This window comes from Carassius carassius, chromosome 45 (genome assembly GCF_963082965.1).
Source record: "Carassius carassius chromosome 45, fCarCar2.1, whole genome shotgun sequence".
NCBI lineage: Eukaryota > Metazoa > Chordata > Actinopteri > Cypriniformes > Cyprinidae > Carassius > Carassius carassius.
Window position 1 is genome coordinate 9,689,889 of NC_081799.1, and position 6,544 is coordinate 9,696,432.

At 36.0% G+C, this 6,544-nt stretch overlaps 1 protein-coding gene across 2 annotated transcripts in view; it reads left to right on the forward strand.

The window, feature by feature from the left end:
• Positions 1-1,691, forward strand: part of LOC132127067 (protein turtle homolog A-like) — a 46,391-nt gene extending 44,700 nt beyond the window's left edge. For both annotated transcript variants that reach the window (XM_059538685.1, XM_059538686.1), the window contains exon 22: positions 56-1,691. The gene's annotated coding sequence lies outside the window, so the exon portion shown is untranslated. The remainder of the gene's footprint in view (positions 1-55) is intronic.
• The last annotated feature ends 4,853 nt before the right edge of the window (positions 1,692-6,544 follow it).

Genomic DNA, 6,544 nt, shown 5'->3' on the forward strand with positions numbered 1-6,544 from the left:
GATTAGATTTGTTTGACAAAACTGCAGCCAAATGTTAGCATGTTCTCAAACCTAGATTGGACACAGCATGGTTGCCATCAACACGCATCTGAATGGCCAGCATGAGACGGGACACTGGGTGTCTCTATTAATTGGATGTCTGTGGACCACTCAAGCACAATACAACCTAAGAACACACACTGCTCTGGCCAGCTAATGGAAATGACATTATCTGATGGATGAGCCAAAGCACAATGAAGAAAACTGTCATTTAAAGAGTTTACATTATGTGCTGCAGATGCAAATCAAAGAGGGAATAAATAATCAAGGACTTTGCTTTCTGCACCCTGCTGTTGCTGATGAAACCGAATTTGAAATAAAAATGTTCAAGCTGTCTCAATGATCCCCCCCTTTCAAAGTTGATTTTTGCAGAGGCTTTTGATTGTTCTGTAATTCCTATTTTGACAGTAAGTGCGCATTATGATTTGGAAACCTCATCAAAGCTCTTTTATGCTTGGTTACAGGAATATTTTATTGTGCGAAGCAGGAAGTTGAAAAGTATGATTTGTAGCTACCTTCAAGTTGTCAAGCGAATTGGAGTTGCATTTAAATTCCTCTATGAATCTCGTCAAGCATTTTACTGAAAATTGTGATTGAAGTAGTGCTTTGGCTGCAACTGCAGTTTTTCCTGACAATCATTGGTCCTCCCTATACCCACTCGTACCTACCTCATACACGCTACAATCCCAATGACACCATTCATGTAAATTTCACACTGTCATTCACATGCAGAAAGAAAAATGCATACTGATCACTAGTCCTTGACAGACTGACAATCAATAAAAGCCCTTTGAAGATTTAACCCTTTAACCTCCAGTAGAATGTTTTGTAATGAAGTTTTAGATTTTTTCATTTTTGTTAATGGTGTGCAGCCTTCTTGTTTCAGAGTTTGTAATGTTGCCTAGCTCATTTTTTTGTGTGTTTTAATGAGCCTTAGTGTCTGACGATGACGTTTGAGCCATTTAATGAGAAAGAAATCTTATAAAATCAGTTTATTATCTGCATCAATGTCATTTTTTTAGGAAGAATCTAATAAGCGGATACTCTTTTAGAGTGCAACTGGAAGGAAATGATTAAATTCACTGCAGGTTATGGGAGTTAATTACATATCACAGCACACTGTGGTCTGGCCGTCTGCTGAGCCTGACAATAAAGAGTTATGCTAACTAACAGAGCTTAACTGTTTACATTTAAACCCAACATTTGTTTTTCTGTTCAAATACTTTTCTTTTTAATAATTAAAACAAAACAAAAACAAACCATTTATATTTTTAAAAGCAATTCAGATGAAGCTTTGTATGGATGTTTTATTGCTTCAGGTTGCTAAACCTGATTTTCTTGACAGAAATCTTTCTTTTCTGCCAGTGTGAAATGTCTCTGTATCTACTGCCTACTCACTGAATGTAGAATCTTTGCAAATATGTGTATATGTAATTAATTGTTATATTTTTTGCTTTTTAATCAAAGTCTATTCAAACAAGACTGTACAAATGAACTCCATTTTTGTAGGAAATGAGAATTGTTCCAGTTGTTTGCAACCCAGTTATTGCTTTTCAGGAAACAATTTGTACTTAAAATGTTACTTCATCAGATTATTAAATTTATTTCAGGTATGTGGATTTATACATTGATTAAAGACAGCAAAACATGGATTTTTGTTGTTGTGTAGATACTACAAAGCCAAACCAGAGTTGAGTTCCTCTATATCCATTAGAATTTGCTGCACTTTCACAAATAATCTTTTTTTTCTGAACTAAATAATCTTGAAAGCAGTGCAAGCATTCTCTAAATCTTTAAGTTTTATTATATACCTGTTTTCTAATATATAAAAAATAAGTCTGACATTTTCTAAACATGAAGGATTATTGTTTCCTGACCAAAATGTTTCTTCTGAATGCTGTGAGCTGTGGGGACAAAGTCCATTTCTTTCTCTCTCTTTTTTTTTTCTTCTCTCTGTTGAGTAGCAAGATATGGACCTTTTTCCATTTGTGAACTCTTTTAGTGATTGAGTGGACTGTGAAATCCTGACAGGTTACAGGCGGACACATTAGCGTGTGTTCTGAACATAAGGAGCACAGTCTCCATCATTATCTAAAGCTTGCAGCAATTCCACATGCTGCATTAATCACAGCTGAGGTGAAGGCAGAGATGTGTCAAAAATCACACATACTGCATTTCCCTCCAACAATCTGTCAGTTTCCGATTCTTCTAGCCCTATTTTTTTTCTAATTTCAGTGTAATATGGCAGGCCTAATTAGTATGCACGAGTTGCAACAATATAACATTAATTATTAACCATACACATAATGACTAAAGACCGCTCCTTCAAACATGCACCAGGGAATATCACAATTCGCATAGGCTACTTCATCTATTCATACATTCTTCAACCAAAAATGAAACTTGCCCTCTTGTAACCATTTGGACTTTCTTTGACTTTTCAGTGGAACACAAAACTTATACTTAGAATTCTGTGTAATGCTGATGGCTCTTTTCCGTGCAATTACTTTTGCTGACATATTAACCTAAATGCAAAATGTTCAGTAAAGTGGCCATTTGCCATTTTGTTTCTCTGCCCTAAAACGAATTACTGTCCAATTGCCCTGTGACTTATCATTCTGATAATAAGAATATATGACCTTTCTGTTTGCATCAAAAAGAGAATGCAGTCAGAGTATTTAGGAAGTTGACTCTTTTCCTCTTTGGCCACACACACATCTAGGGCAAAATGAGCAACTGCGGTCATCGGGTCATATCCAAAAACAGTCCCGTGTAGCCAGACTTTTGACCTGAAGCATCAAGTTTGGTCCTATTTGCAACTTCTTCCCAGCTGGAGGGTTTTGAGAACTTTAGCTGATGTTCTGGAAAGGTTCTCTCCAAGAACATTCAAAGTTATCTGGGGCATCTTTAAAATGATTTTGATCATTTCTCAAATGTGTGTGATTCTGAGAAAATGAAGTACACACAAATAGAAACAGCAAAAAAAGCTTGAAAAAAGCTTACCACTTAGTATGATGTCTCAACACAGACTGTGAGATTGATTTATATAGCTAAGTGTGACTATGTCAATCATGCTTAAAGCTGTCAGGCCAGTACTAATATAGGCAGTGTGTACAGGCAGATGTTATAGTTCAGCAAAGTAAATTGAGGTCAGACTTTTTGATAGGAAAAATAACTCAGTGTCCACTCCATTTTCTTGCAGAGAAAATGCCAATGTTTGCTGAGACGTAGCTCTGTTCACCATATGGCTCATTGTAATTATTCTTTTCTGAGCAGCCTTGGGTCCTTTCTAAATCACATTGTCAAGTAGGCATATGGTATAGTGCAAGACATAAAATATAGTGTGAGCGTGTGAATGAACACATGCCTTAGTTTATCTGTTTAATTCACTAGTAATACAGAATTGCCTCAGCAAGTGGCTCTTCATGGTGAGTATATTGAATGAATTATGAAGAAATGCATAGGTAAAAACGCTGTGAATATCTAGAGACATGTTTAATTATTTCAAGACTGTGAAGAACTTTGCAGTGCAACTCTATTGCAACTCTCTGGTCAAGAGCCAGACTTGTGGAAGTCTGTGAAAGTGCCTCTATAAATCCAAATATAGTTACTTGTTAATATTCTCCTTCCCAGGTTTTGTAGAGCTGAAGCTGAAAAAGATTGGCTCCCGGTATGAGGCTTCCGGGTCTTGGTGTCCTGTGGTTTGGCTGATTAAATAGGACTGGAGGATGACAGTCCGTCTGTTTCTGTTGATAGCAAACCTCATTCAGTGACTATTTAATTCACGGACATACAGAAACAGATCTACCAGATCCAGTGCCTCTGATAACTTATTGAGATCCTGAATGCCTGCAAAATTGGTACTGAATATAAATAAATTAAGAAAAGCCCTGTGTCTGTGAGTATATTGCTGGAGCAAAGTCAAAAAGTCTTTTTTTTCTTCGGTATATTAAATTGCAAGCAAGTTTGATAACAATCATAATCTTGAGGAGTGAGAACAGGTGCATGCTGAGATAGGCCTAGGAAATTAGAAAATTCGTAACTAAGGTAAATTAAGTTCACAGTCTGTAAGTGTAGTCTGACAAAAAAAAATTATACAGATTTGGAACTGAGAAATTATGAATTTATGAAGTCAGTTTGTGTTTTTTGAACACTCTTCTTCAGTCCTACAGTACCACTTCTGTACAATCCTTCACATTATTATTACGGAAAGTGTATGTCTTAGTCAATAATAACAAAGATAATAAACATTATTATTTCATCTTCATTATATATATATATATATATATATATATACACACACACATCTTGTTATATCAACTCTCTTGAAAGAAAATATGTTTTCCAAGGTTTTCATACATATTATTATTAATCATCTTAAATATAAACAAAAATGGCCTGAAATGGCAGACTGGTGTCTCTGTGTTTATGCTAATGAGCTAGGCTTCATTCCCAAAGGACCTGTAAAATTGTTGCTTAATTGGCGCAATAAAAGAAACTACTTGCTTTATTTCCAGCACATTCTCTCTAATCACCATCCAAAAAAGTTATACTTTTAGGAGAGATGCAGATGATTTTTGACTATGCAACTAAATGAATAGAATGCACAAATTAAGACTAATTAAAACCAAAATAAATACGGGCTGCCAAAAATGTTATGCATTCAGTCCTTTGCAGACAGATTTATTTCATAGCGCTACTTTGAAAGCTTTGTAAAATAATAAACTTCCCAAAAATGTAGCTATATTTATTTTTACTTTTTAGTTTTTCTTGCTATACCTACCAATAATAATAATAATTCCTTAAAGCCTAGATTTCTCATTATGCTATACTAAATGTTTGATTCAATTGTTATCAACTTCCATTAGCACAGGTTTTGTTTTTATCAACTTCCATTAGCACAGGTTTTTTATTTCTTTTTTGGAACTGATTTATTGTAGGCCTTATTGATCTGAGCTAATGCACTTTAGTTTTTGAGTAAATATTGCCAAAAATTATCCAAAAAATAATTCTGACCTGCATTAGCTCAGATATTATGACCAATCAGTTCCAAAATAAAACACAAAACCTATGCTAATTGAATTAAAACATGCTGACTACAATGAATCCAACATTTTGTAATGATGTAGAATAAAGAAATAAAGAAGTCAGTTTATGCTTCAACGTCCCTTATGGAGAGATGAGCAGTAAAAATACTGATCTTTGATCTTCTCTCTTTATGTCTAGGCCCCCATAGTAACATGAGAAGTAAATATACAGAAGATTTGAATACATTACTACTAGAAATATGTCGCTACAGAATCTTGGCCTGTTGCTAAACAATGAGATCTCATTATCGCTGTTGTTTTCTCGGTCTGTTGACATTCCAGTGCTGTCCGTGATTCCTTCCCCGCATAGATCTACTGGCGTACACGAAGGATGGATATTGCGTAACGGCGCAGTCCTTTCTGTCACCTCCATTCCTCTCCCATCATTCCCCACGGAGCCACAGGGGACTGGCACACATGCCAGCCGAAAAAAGTAAGTGACGGTACCATCCTGTGGGTGTACTGTTCTTTCCCATCTCTCTCTATTTTGGTCCCACATTCATATTCAGACAGAGGACCCTGTCATCTTCTGAGTGGGATCTCAATGTAAAGGCCCGTTTTCAGACGTTGCAGTGCTTGCTTAGTCATTGATTTAATGGCGAGTGACCTCGTGCCTCGTTCCCTGGAGTAGCTAATACACATTCATTACAGACGTGCACGTGCATGCTCACTAGTGCATTTACTGTGTTCAGCTATGCATACAACATGTTATTAAATAATTAGAAATGCGTTACAAATGAGAGAGAGTGTTTCATAGATGTCATATCTTCTTATTAAATATAATGTACATGCCCTGAAATGCACTGCACATTTCTTTTCTAAGCTCGCAGTTATTACGATTGAAAATTATATTTATATTCTTATAGAAGAAAACTGCTTTTCATCCCAAACAGCAAAAATACATTTTGTTTATGGCCAACATAAACAAGGGATGCAAAGGAATCATTGATATCATGGTATTGTGATAGAAAAAAAAACGGTTTCGATATCGTGGTCACGTGTAGTTTTTAAAATATATTTAAACTTCTCATTCTAAAATTAAAGATCTTTAAATTTGTGTTTTTAAAGCTGTGTCAGAACTGCTCCGTTTACAGTGAATGAATGCAGTGAAGTCGCTTATTTCACGTGCTGTGTGTTTAGCGCACATTTGGGAACACAACGGCCACCAGTTATGCTTTATTTTCAGATGTTTACAGCATTAGACTAGATTTGTAGTGAGACCAAGCGCCAACCTCCCGGTCTCTCTTGTGAAACTGACACACTGACTAAAACTGCAATTCATCCACTGGCCGCTAGAGGCTGTCTCCAAAAGGGAGTCAGTCCCATAGACTCCCCATGTTAAAATGCCCAACTTTACAGGCCATGTTTTTATACATTCTATGAGTGTGACACATTTTTGTAAGCCTGTTTTCACTGAA